Raw genomic sequence first — 15,125 nt, 5'->3', positions numbered from 1 at the left:
GGGGGGGGGGTGCGTGTTAAGGTTGCAGGGCGGGTTTGCGGACCCCCGCGCAAGCCCTTCCGCAGCGCGCAAGCCCGATATTTAAAAACCGGGGTCCGTGCGCCCCCTAAGCGCGAACGTCGCGCAGCGCATCCCCGGCGGAAAAAAAAAAAAAAAATAAATAAAGTGCGTGTGGCTTTTGAACTGCCCACAGACTGTCACAGGGACGGGGGGAGGGAAAGAGGGAGGGGGAGAGAGCGAGAAGCGCAGAGGCAGCCGCGGCGGCAGCTCCGGCGGGCACCAGTCGCTCCGGTCCCGGCGAGCGAGCAGGGGAGAGGCGGAGCGCGCAGAGCCAAACCGACGGGCTCCGGGCGGCCCGGGACCCTCTTTGTGACACCCCAGCGCACCGGTACACAGAGAGGGAGAGCGGAAAAACGTAAAAAGGTAAGAGATGGGGTGTCTGGCTTATGCCGTTTACAGAGGGGGAGCTTTGCCTTTTTTTTTTATCACTCCCCCCTCTCGCCTCGCCCGCCCCGTGGTTTCTCGGATGCGGGGAAAGGGAGAACGGACGTTTGAAATGGAAGGAGCGGGGCAGCATTTTAGGAGCATCGCCGCGAGGAGCTCGGCGTTCCTCTAGAGGGAGAGCGCCGTGGGGAGCGGATTCGAGGCACAAAAGGGGCTGAGGGCTGCCCCGTGGAATTTAAATGCCCGATAGCCCTTTCTTGGGTGGAGTGTGGGGGGGTGTTTGGATAGTGCTGGGTGTGGTGGGAAAAAAAAATAGTGGTTTATGCCCAATTTCTTTTGGGTGCCTGGAGTCTGTTTCCAAAGGGAGGCTGCTTAAAAAAGAAAAAAAAATAGTGATTTTTAAAAAAAGGACCCCCAAAGCTCTCCACGAAATGAAGCGCTCGAGGAAGAAAACGCACCGCGCTAGGAAGATGCGGGGTGGGGGGGGAGGTGGTGGTGCAGGGAGGTGCGGTGGGAGGGGGGGCCCGGTGCCGGGAGCGGAGCGGGGCGCGGCGCGGCGGGGCGGGGGGCGGCGGGTGGGGCCGGGGGTGCGGAGCCCGCGGTGGCGGCCTGGGCGCGGGGCGGCGCGTGCCCACCATTGTGGCTCGCAACAATGCGATTGTTCCTGGGGAGGGCAGCGAAGGAGCGACGCTGCCTGCCCCGTCACGCGTGCGCGTGGACGCCGCGGCGATTTCCAGTTATGGCACGGCTTTTGGGGGGACTCAGCTGCCCCGGTCCTGCCCGGGCAGGGGCTACCAACCGGCCGTCAAAAAAGGCAGGGGCCGCCGCTGGCACCCCCCCACCCCCACTCACCATGGGGTTCCGCTCACAGCGTCCGCGCCCCGATGCGCTTCTCATGAATATTCATCGAACGCCACCCCCCTCTTCCCGCAGATTCCCCCCTTTTTTTCGTTTTTTTTTTTTTTTTTTTTCCCCTACCAAGGCAAGCTGTATCTCCCCACAGTCTTTTTTTTTCCTGTCTCCTCCCGACCCGCCTCGCTCTGTCGTCTCTCCCCACGCACACTCGTGTCTTTCAAACGCGGCTCCCGCAAGGAACTTTCCCCATGGCTCAGCTGGGCGTGGCGGCTCACGCGGGGGAAGCGAAGTGGGGGAAACACGCACGCGGGGTGCCCACGCACCCCTTCTCCTCCCTACCCGCCTGCCACGCGGCGTGGGCCACCCGCGGGGCGCGGTGCCCGTCGCTGAGGGCGCGGTGCCGCGGGTGCTGGGGGGGGGGGGTAGTGGGGGTGACCGAAGCCCCGCGCCCCTGCCCGCGCCTTTGTCTCTGCCCGGCGCATGCGCGGAGGCGGGGTTGGTGCCGGCGGCGGAACAAAGGCTCCGCGCTGCGCTGCGACCCCCGGGACTCCCTCACCCGCCCTTCCCGCACCCCGGCCTTCGAGGGGGCTTCACCTGGCCCCGGGGCGGTAAATCGGGGCGTCCCCGCCGCACGCTGAGACCCCTTAGCCGCCGCACTGCGCAGGGCTTCTCTTTGGCATGCGGTACCCTACGCGCCGGAGGAGCGGAGCTGTCTCCCCCCGCCACTGCAGCCTCTCACCTCCCCCAGACAAAAATCTGGCATTTTTGAGAGGGAAAAAGGCAGGCGGGGCTGCCCCACGCCCGCAGCAGGTTTCGGTAGGCGGAAGGCAACTGGCTGTGAGGTGCTGCAGGGCACCCCCGCCCCGAGCTCCATCACCCCCCCAAAAAAAACCCAAAACCCCCACAAAACCTCAGCCTTGAGAGGGCGGCGCAGAAAAGGAGGAGCAGGGGGGTATGGCAGGTCCGCTGGTGGGTCCTTTTGGTCAAAGAGGGGGAAGTGGGTGCAGCGCTGGTGCCGCAGGTGGGTGCCCTGTGAAACACGCGGCGAGCTGCTGGCCGCCGGGCTCCGTCTGGGGGGAGGACACGCGTGTTCTGCGTGTGCGGAGCCGTCTCCTGGGGCATCTCCCTCTGCCGAGGAGAAGCAGCCTTTCAGGAGGAAGATTTTTGTGTGTGTGTGTGTGTCAGTGCGACATCTTGAGATCTCTTTTGTTCGCCTTGTTGCATCTCGATGCTTGTTCCTCCTCCGCCCCTGTTCCTTCTCAGCAGATGCTCTTGTCCAAAATGAGGATCTGTGTTTCTCCTCAGGGTGGGCATGCTGGAGCCTAGTGGGAACGGGTCATTCCGTAAGCTAGCGCCTGTTGGTTTCTGAGCGTAGAGAACCAGTGTATTTGTTGAGCTGGAGTTAAAAGATGACAAAGGAATATTGCAAGTGGGCTCCTAACCAGTGGATGGCAGCGGGTTTTATTGCTTTCCTTTCGGGTGGTGAACGTTCGCTGTGGAAAACCTGCACCCCAAGGCCCCTTGTGTGGTGATGACTTGGTATTTCCAGTGTTTTCAGTTCAGGTCTCTTCTGAAGAAGCACTGCCATCAGAGCCCTAAAATCTGCGTTGCCATCCCCTCTCTGCTTGCCAAACACCACCTAGACCAGTGGCCAGGCTTCAGACACCCAGGGATTTCTTCCCAGTGTAGCTGTTCCCCACCAAGCAGTGAGACCATGGGGTGGGAGTGCCGTACTGGGGGACAATGCGGCATCTGCTGCTTCTGCTTCTCTCTCCAGTAGAGACACTTTGAGCCATGCAATCCTTTTGTATTCAGGGTGTTTCTGAGAATTTTGGGCAGTCCCTCTAGGCTTTACGGGGGCCGGGAAGAAATAAAGGCATGGACAAAGGTTTTTTGCGCTTCCTATCTCTACTCATTGTCTCACAGAACTTCATATGAGGGAAAAGCTTTGCTTTGTGATCTTCCTACCTACTGGATTGTACGCAGTGAATATTTTCTTTTTGTCTGGCTGTTTGAGTTTCAGTGGAGAGCGCCAACTCTGGTCTGTGGATGGAATAAACCCAAAGCGTAGGGAAATTCATGGTGGCTCTGTCTATTCTTGTATGCTTCATGTATGAAATAGCTGACTGTGTGATTCTGGGAAATTGTATGTAGCAGCCAGAAAGCAATAATGCAGCAGGTTTTTTTTGTTGATATGAACCTCCAAGCGTATCATATCCACTGAAAATAAAATCAACGTTAAAATGTAAAACTGATAAAATGACTGTTCCAGTTACTGCATGAAGCAATGATCAGAATGATCAGGCTTTTTTTTTTTTCATTTTTTTCCTTTTTCTTTTTTTTTTTTTTTCTTTCCATGCTTCTTTGTGTTTGAAATGCAACACCCACTGAAGCAACCTGGTAATAAAAGATTGATTTATTTCAGAAAGTGGCCTACCTTTGGAGTGTACCCTTTCCCTGAGATTATAGAGTGTGCACACTCCACAATTTCAGAACCGTCTCTAGAACTACCTCTAGTCCTTAAATATTTGTGTGTTTTAATCCATTGATATTAAATTTTTGGAATAAATTGTGTTTTCTAAGTGAAGCTTCTTGTGTTTTTGCTGTGTTCCACTGGTAGCTTTGCCCCATGCAGTGAACCCTGAAGTCCTTCAGCAGAGCCTTCTATGTATTGGACAGCTTCTGTCTGAACAATGCTAAATTCTTCCCTTACGCAGACATCCATCCACCCAGGCCCCAATGGGATGCACTGAGGGACAGAAGCTGGTTGCAGGGCAGGAACAGGCCTTCCCATGAAATCATGGGAGAGTTCTGTGTGGTTACATTTTCAGGCATTCAGCTACTATTGAGCTACCTGTTATTCAGAAACTTGTCATTGAAAGTTGATTTTGCACTAATTTTGAAAACAACAATTTCAGAGTATTTCTATTTTTTTTTCTCCATCTGCAAGAATTTGTATGTACACATTTGGGGGCAAAACATTGGTCTTGATGTGTGTCTGTAGGTGCAAATGTGGTGTGGTTGGATGCACTGTGAATTTAATGATTAAAATCAGAGTTCTTCAAGTAAGAAACTGGATGCTATTCAAATATAATGAAGAATTACCAGCCAATATGCAAGGCCCTCCCTTCTTTCCTAGAGGGGTAGTAAAGGCAGGCCATTTCGAAGTGCTGTACAGATGCATTGAGACAGCTTCATCACTAAAGAAAGAAAACTTAGGAGGGGCCTGTGTTGCTTCTTCCGTATCAATCAGGAATGACAAGAATGAGGTAACAACTAGGGAAATCAAAGAAATTCCTGAAAGCATTAGAGACTTGCAAATAGAAACCATATGCAGCGTAATAGAGGTTTCATGCATTAGGAGGAAACACTTTGAAGATTAAAAAAAATGCAGGGGGAGGAAAGGGGGAAACACCTCATGCAGAATGGAAAGGACTTTAAAGTCTTCTCTACAGCATCTCATACCTCCCAGCTGTCTTTCTTGAAAGCATGATGCTGGCTAAGCTTCTTCAAGATGGAGAAATGTGGTTAGTATAAAAACATAGCTATTGGCTATTTGATATGAAAATTCATAAGTTTAAAATAGAAACTGATTGATAGCAATGTGATTCCTCAAACATGAAAGATTCCTGACTTGCCAGAATCTGCAAATAAAATCCTTTGACTTTCTTCAGCACACCAATAAATGTAAAGAGATACTGATTTGTAACACATGTGGACTGGTCACATTCTGCCTGGGAGCAAGATGTGTAGTAATTCCCTCTTAAGTATGGTTAATGGAATTTAACTCTGAGGAAACCGTTTTATTAATAAAAACCTTCTGTCTTAGGATATAAATCAGAGGCCGTTCGCTTTTGATGTGTTTGGTATTGTGTTCTGCAGAATAGAAATTGGAGTAGGCTGTACAGTTTATCTGACTTGCGGGGTACAGACTGCCAAGGACCTCACCAGTGCTGTGGTGCTGGGAAAGCCACATGCTTTTTGGTCACATGTTGCATAGTTTAGATTTTAGCCTGGTAAGTAGTACCACATATGATTATGATCTGCTGATCCAGGGATTTTTTATTTTATTTATTTTTTACCCTGTAGGAATTTGAATGTCTTTCCAAAAGATTTAATTTTACCTACACTGCCCTAGCAGTTGTTCAGAGCAGCACACACTTGGCGCTTAATGTAAACCACAGTACTGATGGTAGGAGCTTCGTTTTGATTAGAGACTTTCTGTCCTTATGAAGGATGCAACTCTGAATGTGTAATAAGACTGGGCCTTAACCACCTGCCTTTTGCTACTTAAAAAGGTATGTTGATGGATACTTGCTAATGATGTCATAATGGTGGTTGTAGTACCTACACGTTGGCATGAAGAAGATGTGAATGCAACATTGAAGCATAACGTTTTACTCTGGGCAAAAGCCTAGTAACCATCATGATTAAGCTTCCTGTAGGGTTAATTTTAAGGGCAGAAGTGTATGCTGTCATGACTTTACATGACAAATGGAAACCACTTCTGTACGAGTAGTAAAATCCGGGGGCTGCTGGCCATCTCCTTTTCAGTAGTCCTTAAATACTTAGTGGGATGTAGAGGATAACCCCCAAAAAAGGATAGAGCCTGTTTTTAGTTTGTCAATTTATTTTCTGCTATTACTGTTTTCCTTACATGATTGGTTGGTGAAGGAGGGGCTCATATTCAAAATTACAGCTTGATGTTATTAGGGTGAAGTAGAAGATGGCCACATAGCAGGATGCTGTAGGTCTGCATCTGCTAGACAAATTTTAAGATGATTGCTGAACTATAGAGAAGAAATGAAGCAAAGTTAGAGAAAGAATGGATCAACAATAATAGAACTAATACACATCGCTCTCATCTAACTGCCTTAGAAAAGCACGCACAAAACAAACGCAAATGAGGATGTAGAAAACAGTGAGAACCTGGTCGCAAACACATGATCAACATGGGAGAGTAAAACCATGAGAAACCCTTTGGTACATCTGTTGTCCAAGATAGACTGGTGCCTGAGAACTGCTACATCAGCTTCCTGTAATCATCCTTCCTCAAAGCAATGAAGTGCGTCATTTGGGGAGAAAGAAAGTAAAAATGTAAACAGGCTAAAGGTGGTATAAAACTAGGAGTCTGGAAAAGGATAGGGTGAAACCTGTCACCAGTAGCTGCAGTGCTCAGATGATTTTGGCATTCCGCATTCATACGCAAAGTTTCCTGTTGCTTTTATGTTGGCCAGCACTGGTAAGTGCGTGATCGACTTCTGCTACTAACTGTGCTGAGCTGGTGGGAGGAAGCAGATTCACTGAGCTCTGAGGTGGTGCAGACAGCTCTTCTGAGTTTCTTGCCGTCACCACAAAAGCTGAGGCAAATGGGGAAGATAGGCTAGCTGCTGCAACCAACAGGTTTCTGGACCAGATGGGGTGAGAGAGTGGGGCTCGTTATCCCCCAGCAGCATCGCTCAGCCCTGTGTGCAAACTCTGCCCCAGTGCATGCACAGCCCACGCTGGGAATATTGATCTCACTGAACACTGGGTAAAAGCTGCCTGTTGACTTTCGCTTTCCTTTTCATGTCTACAAGCCCTGTGAACCGAGGGAGACAACAACTCCCCAAAGTGTAAAAGTGAAAATCTGGCTAGATTTTCCAGGCTCTTCCATTCCACACTTTGCTTGAGACAGAGGAGAGTGTACTGTCGGTTTGTAACTTCGTTTCAATAGCAGCAGCTTTCACTAGGGGTGTGTGAGGCCTCTGTAGTGTATCTGAGGGCTCAGGATATCCCCTAGGTCTATAATTCACATGCCTAAATTAGCAGACTAGAGCAAATGTGGAAACTCCAGCATTCATAACTAAGAGCATCCTGATGCTTCTAGAAAGCTTCATGTAGGGTGTGAGAGTTCAAGGACAGTGAAAAGCTGTCCATGCAGACATTTTTTTTCTGATGGATCTGATATCATTTGCAGGGAAGGATTTTGGTAAGAAGGATTTATCCATTCTATATTCCTGTACGTTGTTCCCTTTTCTCATTTCCTGCCCTCAAGGGATCTTCACATTGTAGAAAACCATCTTACAGTGTGGAGGTATCAGCAGAACCCTTTTAAGCTGCTTGTGGCCATCTGACATTCCACCAGTATCACATATTTTAATGATTTCATAGAATCATAGAATGGTTAGGGTTGGAAGGGACCTTTAAAGGTCATCTAGTCCAACCCCTCTGCAAGAAGCAGGGACATCTCCAACCAGATCAGGTTGCTCAGAGCCCGATCCAACCTGGCCTTGAAAGTTTCCAGGGATGGGGCATCAACCACCTCTCTGGGCAACCTGTTCCAGTCTTCCACCACCTTCGCTGTAAAAATTTTTCTCCTAATGTGCAGTCTATTTTATTCTATTTTAAAACCATTACCCCTCATCCTATCACAACAGGCCCTGCTGAAGAGTTTCTCCTCGTCTTTCCTATCAGCCCCCTTTAGTGCTAGTTTCCCTCAGTGATATTTAGAGGAACATTCAGCTTTCTGCATAGAGGCCCATGCTTTACATCCACTTATTTTGAACTGATGAATTGCCTTAATGAATAATACTTTTAGAACAGAGCTAAGTAAGAGCTGCCATGTGCATTGAAAGATGATAGCTCACCCGAGTGTACTTTTTTTTCCCATGCATGTAATATTGAGTAAAAGCTTCAACAGAGCTCAGGAAAACTAATATTACAGTATTTTTTTTTTATAAGCACTAGAATAATTACTAGGTCACTGAAAGTTCAGCTGTCATCCTCTTCTGTGGATGAGTCTGTGACTGACAGGTTCATGAACAAATTATTTGTGGTGATGGCAAGAGAAATGTGGCATTCCTCATGCTGTCTCATTCCCGATGGAACAATACACTGTATTAATGACCCACTGCAGCACAATGTCTTGAAAGTGGCCTTCAGTGCTGAGGTAGCTTCTGTTACTGAGGGTTCAAACTATACTGCAAATCGCCTACAGGTGTTTTTGTAAACATCTCTTGAAACATTGCTGTCACCAAGGCATTATGGAGAAAAGCAAACACATCAGTCAACAAATGGCAAATGTAATGGATCCCCCGGCTTGAAGCAGGATAAATATTGTGTCTTTAAATACTTGCCCTCTCTGTTCTAACTTGGAGTTGATAGATGGAGGATGGTGTTGAGGGAAACGAACTAGCTTTGTATGCTCTCCCACAGCCATTGACCGTGTGAGGTGAGAGACTGAACATCCAAGTCCCTCGCCATTTAAAACACAGAGGTGATAGGGAGCGAAGGAAGTTCTACACTAACAGATTTGGGGTGCAGAAAAAAAGTATGTCCAGGAGTTTGCTGTGAAACAGTGACAGCAAATGTACAGTCTGGCAATATAAATATTTTATCTCAGCAGCTTTTATTTCCTTTCTACTTAAAAATCCCAAATTATTTGGCACATAATCTCCTGGTTAAAGAAGCCGTTCAATATGGTTCTTGATAGAAACATGGTATTCTGACATGTTGCGATATACCTTATTATCTCTGTGCAGATTTGTAAATGTATCACAGTAAAAAAAAGTTTTGATGTCTTCAAGCTAGGACTTACTAATATTTCAGATAGCTTTGGCTTTTCATGTTCCTGTAGGTCATTTATCTGTATTTCAGTTAAATTATCACAGTGGTTATGTTGCCATTTCCCTTGGTTATCCTTTCTAGAAGTCCGTATTTTCAGAGGTGAACTAATTCAACCTATTTCAGAGAACACCTTGTTAATCACACAGTAACATGCAATATGTGCGTTAGCAGATTTGCAGAACAGGGTAAGGTCTGTGTCATAGGCTTAAGTGTGTGCTGTCATTCCTGTGTGATCAACGGAGATATGAGAACAGAGCCACTTATTGCAAAACTCTAATTCTAAGTTATAAAACTGATGCTACTAGACCCCAACTGTATGCATGGATATGGGTCCCAAATCTAGATGTTCACTTGAGTCAGATCGTATCAACATGAGTGCTTGATCTTAAACAAAGTTTTATGGAAATCTTGTAACAATATGGAAATCTTGGAGCTCTGCCAGCAAAAAGCATTCAACACTTTTAAGTTCTTGTCACTTGAAGAAATATGAATGTGATTTCTCCTTCTGCTGACTGAAAGGGAATAGAATTTTTTCCTTTTATATGTTGTTTTAGTTTTAAGCAAAACTGGTTCTTGACTAAATGAAAAAAAAAGACCAACCCTGTATGTGGTAGCTCTCATTGTCAGTCTTATTTTCAAGAACTCGATTTGTTCAGTTCCTGTAGAACATTAAACAAATTGCTGCAAGATCATAATTAAACTACATTAGTGAGTTGAAAAGCCTTCCAAAACACACTTTTAGGGGAAACATTTGCTATTATAATAGGCAAAGCTTGTCTGTCAAGCTGCGGCTTTGCTGGGCTGCATATTGCATAAAGGCCAGTAGCTGTCCCAATCATACTGGCCTGAGTTTCTTTCACAGAGAAACCCTTCTTTGGATCCACTTCTAATTGCTTGAGATTTTCATTGTGTCCAAATAAAGCATAGCATCTATAAATGATGGAGACAGCAACATGATTGCTGTGCAAATTCATTATGAATGCCATCAAGATGAAGGGCATGTTCAGACCAAATGAGTTCATGATGGCAAATACATACGTCTTTTTTTTTTTCTGAAGTATGAGTTTGTAGGTACAGAGAGAAGACACCAAATAGCCTTTGATCGCCATGGAGAGGGCCAGAGAACTGAAGTGGGTTGATTTAGATCATCTCCTGTACACTGGGCTCCCAAAAAAGACAAAAAAACCCTCAAAGGACGTTATTTTCATTAGAATTACAACTAGTCATCTCAGTTAATTAACTCCTTAAATAGAGAAAACTTACAGTGATGAGAGAACCAAAATAATAGATAAAAAGTTTATTCACAGCCTGGTCTCTGCCCATGAGCCCTTGCAAGTTTTGAATACTAATGTTGGTTTCAAGAATGTGGTGGTTTTCTACATTGGAGCAAATTTCCACAGTCCTCCCTGGTCCCCCCCTTCCTTTCCAGCACCTTTGGGGTCTGACTGTGGGTCTGTTACATGTTCCTCAGGGCATTTTTACTGTTTTGTTCCTGACCTGCAAGTTCCCGGCTTGAATCCCTCGCCTGTCTCACCCTGCCGTCTCTGGAAACCTCTTCTCTGGGAGAGTCCCATCCTCAGGGACTCCTCCAGGAAAGGAGCTCCTCTGGCTGCTCAGTCTTCTTCTTAAAACAAAGAAATAAAATGAGATTGTCCACAGGAGCCTTCTGGTGCTATGTTGCAGACACAGTGGCATTGGTGCTTTGGGTGCATCCACGGAGCATACGTGGTCTGAAGTGCCAGTCATCGGCTGCAGCGCTAACCGTGTTCTTTGACTCTTTGCACTGGAAAGGAGATCAAATAGCTAACTTAATTATTACAAATGCCCTGTTTTATCTTAATTAATCTAGCCGTATGATTCTGGTTCCCTGGTCTAATTAGCTAGGGAGATAGTTAAATATAACTTCATGTATCTAGGCATATTTAGCTATTTGTGGTTGAATCTGCTCACAGTTCCTAAGAGACTGTATTTCAAAGTTACGGAGTCACAGCCAGGAATACCTCCCAGCTGCCCTTCATCTGAAATAAAAAATACAGAGAGTTCATCTTAATTAACATAGTGGAATATTTTTTTTTTTGTGTGTTGGCAATACACCTCATAACTGACAATCATGTTGAAGCCTTTCATAGAAACGAGGAGGCACCGTTCTCTGTTCTGCCCCTAAGGATGAGCAAGTAACTGTGTTGTACACAAGAAATGAGACTTCCACTGTTTGAGCAGATAGACATAACTTTAGACTGTGTGTGGAAAAAAATTGCCCTTTGCTCTGTAATGGGTGGAAGATGGTCAGTAACCTGAGTTAGAATAATTTGAAACAAATAAATCATACTAAAAATTCCCTGTTTGTGGAATCATTTCTAATAAAGAAAGTACATGGTAGCCATAAAGAATATGTGATCAGAATTACCATAAAGAAGATTTTGTTGACCAGAAAGGCACAAGAAGAGTAACAGAGGTCCCCTCCCTAGTTGTGCTAAGTGTTTGCAATCAACATAGAATAAATTGCCTTTCAACTGTCCTAAAATGGACATCTGAGAATTTCCTTTCATACGCTGTGCATTGAACACTTAAAGACATTACTTGCATGGGTTGTATGCCACATAAAAGAGAGATACTGTTCACATGGGTGCACATGTAAACAATTAGAGTGATCAAACCGGACCTATGAAAGGGGAAAATGAACACATTGGTTTTGGGCAGTGTAGAGAAGAGAATGATCATTTTAAGAGGAGGTAAGAAAATAACCAGCGACAGATCACTTAAATGTAACTTGTTCTGCCCTGGGGCAAAAGGAGGGACTGTCTGCACTTCTCTGGAGGTCCTTTCCAGCCCTGTGGTTTGTGGGGTCAGGCACATGGGGAGCCTTTGGAGTGAGCTTCTTCTCAAGTGCAGAGAAATTGGTGCAGTTAAAACAAAATCATTCCCCAGCGTACTAATTTATTGGCAGTATGTCTGAGCTCTTTTAAAATAGAGATCAAAAGATAAACCCCCTGCTAAGATGCTTTATGGACATGGTATATGCTGGAAAGAAAAATACAAATAAGGCTCTTCTAGAGCTGGCAAGAGGAGATTTAATTTATTGATGCTGAACAGCGTAGGTTGTGAAATGGAGATTTCTCACAGCACCTGTGACAGATTTCCTGAAATGTGCTGTAAGTTTGAGGCTATTCTTCAAATTGAGGCTGATGTGCAAGAAGGGGAGTAAAGCTTAGAAAAATGATCGAGGCTTTTCAGTTCCTAAATTTTATTTCAAGACAGTGATGTGTAGCCATGTGGGTATGTTTGAAAATTGTACTCTGTAAGCCCAGGATGAAATTTTGTGACTGCATCTAAGGACAGCTGTGTAATTCTGATGGATATGACACTCAGATGTCTTTTGTTACTTAATCTATAGGCTGCAGAGGCATTTGCTGGGCTGTTCCACAGATGAGTTTAGAATCTAACTGCATAACAAAGGCTACACACAGGTTTTCAACACATGGTTGCTTAAACTTAATGGCATAATAACAATAGCTTTGAAGGTTAAGCCTCATATAAATTAGGCTCGTTTCTAAAGAAATCCTTAGTGTGTATTCATAAACGGTTTTGAATAGACTTAATGATCAGCTGAGCAAATATCTTTGTGCAACCTATCTTTTGTGTGCAGGTGGGCGGCTGCCATTGAAGTTCCTGGTTCAATACCAGGGGCTACCCATGCCGTGGCTCCTGTGGGCTATGTGGCTGAAATCAATCAGCCTTTTTGTACCTGAGGGCAACCCGAGGTTTACATAGTTTCCATATGTGCTTACTGGAAATAGCCTTGTGCTCTTAAGAAGCACTTGCAGGATTTGCAAGGTATGTTTCTGTTTGATGAACCAGAGTCTTGGCTAGCTGCCCGTATCTTGGTGTTGTTAGATACTGTGTGAGGTGTGAGGAACTGCTTGCCTTCGTTTAGCTGCTAATTGTTAGATTATTCAGCCACCTATGGATTTTTGAGCCGTGCACAATGGTGTGTTGGTGTTCCCCAAAGCCAGCCTTTTAGTGAGGAAGGCATTTGGTTTGGGAGCAGAACTAGAGCTGTGGGCTTGATTCTGGTTTTACTTATGTTGTTGATCAGTGAGTATTTGTGTTGAATCTAATTAAGTTATACGAATAAAATCAGAGCTGCGAGCCACTATAATTCCACAGTGATTTGAATGGTTGACTGGACAGCACTGATTGGGTCTGGTCCTCTTAAGTGATATAACAGTGCTTGTGTTTGCAGTCGTAATACGTAAGCATTTGCCAAAACATTAAAGCCCGGTGTTCTGTCATCTATTTGCTTTTCCTCCTGTCTTCCTCCTTGGCTCCTTTGAGAAACCACTGGTAGGTTAATTTGGATAGTATCGATGCTGAAGGCAAGTTTCCTACTGCCTGAAGAGGAAGGAGGATTCTCTTTTTAATCTGTAGAAGGTAAGTGTGTTAGCAGTGCAGTTTTCGTGTCGAGTAGATAGGTCAGAAAAAATATGCCTTAGGTTAGGATTATTTTGGTCAGAGACAAAATCCCTGGCATTAGGTCTTATTAACATTAATAGCAGTATATGCTAGAGTAGGTAGGGAGTGTATACTAGTGTATACACAGGCAGTGCCCTCTTCTCTGCAGTATATCTCTGCGTGGGAGCTGTCGAATGAGGATGGTGGGTTAGGGCGGTTGTGGGGCTTTCACTACTTGTCCTGGGTTTGAGTCAACATCCTGCACTGGAGCTGTGCTTTGGCAGTGAATCTGGTTTTGGTAAAAACTGTTCACAGGTGGTCCAACCAAGCCTGTTCCATCAGCTGCCCCATGGAGCTGTGCAGTAAAAGCAATAGGTAAGCAAGATGAAGTGCTAAAAATGACCACACTGGAACTTCATTCAAGGATTGATATGCCCTAGAAAAGAGTTTTTATCTTCAAGTATTATGTGCATGCTAATGTTTAAACTCCAGAGCTGGCTGATTTGTTATAGAGAAATATCTGGCGTGTATAAACCAGATATGGCTGGCATAATTAGTCTGCTTCTACGAAAACGTTTTCTTCTTAAGAGACAGGCCAATGAAAATAAACGTGAACTTTAAAATCAGCTCTCAAGTTTGTATTTCAGGATTAGAGTATGCTTTTGATACTACTATCTCCAACAGTAGGATAGTAAAAACATTTCCATTTTCTACCACAAGGTAACTAGCCACTAGTCCAATTCATAAAGTTTGGAGGTTTAAGACCTAAAGCATGCAATAGCATCCAAAGCCTATGGGCTAATGAGTGTTAAATAAAGAGAGGCATATATCGCACGCCTATTGGTAAAGCACCCTAAGGATGTGCAGCAATAAGAAAACTTGTTTCAAAAACTGTAATGCGAATTATTTGAAATTTGAATATATTTTAATAGATTTTGTAGCATCCTGTGTAGTACCACATCTTTTGCATTTTTTTTCACCAAATGGGAAGTGTAATACTGATGGGAGAAAATTTTAAATAACATCCTATCAGCAGTTTCTAGTCAAGTCAAAAGTACTTTTGACTTTTTGACTTTATAATTTTTATTTTCTTTTACTTTTTTTTTTAAAAAAAAGATTGTCGTTAAAATGTTTGAGATTTGGCCATGATGATGGAGCTGGCTGGGACTCTTTCAATGAAATGTTTTCTCCAGGAAAATGTTTGAGTTCTTGCAGCTCAAATTCTGTAGGAATAATCATACAGGTTTTTATTTCTAGGTGAAAAAAAAGGACAAAGTTACTGCTTTGAGCTAGCTAATCATTTGATGCATAAGAAACCCATGTGGACAGCCAAGATTCTAATTTTTGGTCTTGTTGATTCCAGCTGGGGTATTAGACTTGCCTCCTATAAAACAAGTGAGTAACATATTCAGCAGACTGTTGTCCAGTTTTGGTTGGGCCAGTCTCAGCCTCTAGTGATGGAGCTGGCTACTCCATGCTGTATAAAATACCAGTTGGCCAGAGAACATCTGGCCAACACCGAGGTGTTGAAAGCTGAGGTTCAGGTCTGAACTGGACAAAGGAGAGTTGAACCATGCTCTTTTATAGATAAAAGTGACTCACTTTAAGCAAAGGGTTTAAACGTGTGGCTATTTTTTTTTGCCTGTCCGACTGTGAAAGCTCATATAAAAATGCCATAAATACCAGTGTTTCAGGAGACTGGATGGCTTTTTACCACAGAGCTCTAGTATAAAACCAGTGTCTTTGTTTGGATTCAGAAATTAAAT

At 44.8% G+C, this 15,125-nt stretch overlaps 1 protein-coding gene across 1 annotated transcript in view; it reads left to right on the top strand.

The window, feature by feature from the left end:
- The first annotated feature begins 250 nt into the window (after positions 1-250).
- BASP1 (brain abundant membrane attached signal protein 1) overlaps positions 251-15,125 on the top strand; it is a 55,115-nt gene continuing 40,240 nt past the window's right edge. Inside the window, exon 1 of the mRNA XM_086740351.1 lies at positions 251-423. The gene's annotated coding sequence lies outside the window, so the exon portion shown is untranslated. The remainder of the gene's footprint in view (positions 424-15,125) is intronic.

The sequence above is a fragment of the Chlamydotis macqueenii genome, chromosome 2 (assembly GCF_036417535.1).
Source record: "Chlamydotis macqueenii isolate bChlMac1 chromosome 2, bChlMac1.mat, whole genome shotgun sequence".
In the NCBI taxonomy this organism is placed as follows: Eukaryota; Metazoa; Chordata; class Aves; order Otidiformes; family Otididae; genus Chlamydotis; species Chlamydotis macqueenii.
This window is presented reverse-complemented; position numbering and strand designations above follow the sequence as displayed.